At 33.5% G+C, this 609-nt stretch overlaps 1 protein-coding gene across 1 annotated transcript in view; it reads right to left on the bottom strand.

The window, feature by feature from the left end:
- The window catches only part of LOC122345428 (connector enhancer of kinase suppressor of ras 2-like), a 21,318-nt gene that overhangs the window by 15,357 nt on the left and 5,352 nt on the right, over nucleotides 1-609 (bottom strand). The window lies entirely within an intron of this gene.

Raw genomic sequence — 609 nt, 5'->3', positions numbered from 1 at the left:
GTCAATAAACAATAATTGGCTACCATCATTGTATATTAAATATTACCAATGTCTCCTTGCTATTTCATGTAAGTGCTTTGAAAACATTATCGATATAAATATCATAATATCATAAACCCTACCCCTACACTGAGCCTCATTTTAAAAACAAGCTGAATAAAAACAATAAAATAAAAATGCTCTGAACAAACATATAACAATCTGAAGCGATCTGAGATTGCATTAAAAAAACTATCCACTTGTTCCTGATGCTGGGATCCTTTTAAAGTCTGTACAGAGATGCAAACAAGTTGTTTTAAGAGGACTTCTCAAAGCAAACGTTCCTTATACTGTTGTCAGACTCAAACACATGGACTACATTACAGATTTAAACAGGCATCTGTATACTGTATTGCAGTGTACTGTGTAATCAGTGATTATAATGGGCTTACTTTTGATGCAATGCAACACTCACATCCAGTGTAAACAAGTGCCAACTACAAAAACTGAACATCTTCAGGCAGAGCTTATGCTACAAAGATATATAACTGTTTGTTGAAGTCTTCTGCTGGAGGCATTCATATGCAAATGTTTGGATGATGTTTTAAGATATGAAACCTAAAGGATTTT

The sequence above is a fragment of the Puntigrus tetrazona genome, chromosome 5 (assembly GCF_018831695.1).
Source record: "Puntigrus tetrazona isolate hp1 chromosome 5, ASM1883169v1, whole genome shotgun sequence".
NCBI lineage: Eukaryota > Metazoa > Chordata > Actinopteri > Cypriniformes > Cyprinidae > Puntigrus > Puntigrus tetrazona.
The sequence above is the reverse complement of the archived record's forward strand: the minus strand, read 5'-3'. Positions and strand labels throughout refer to the sequence as shown.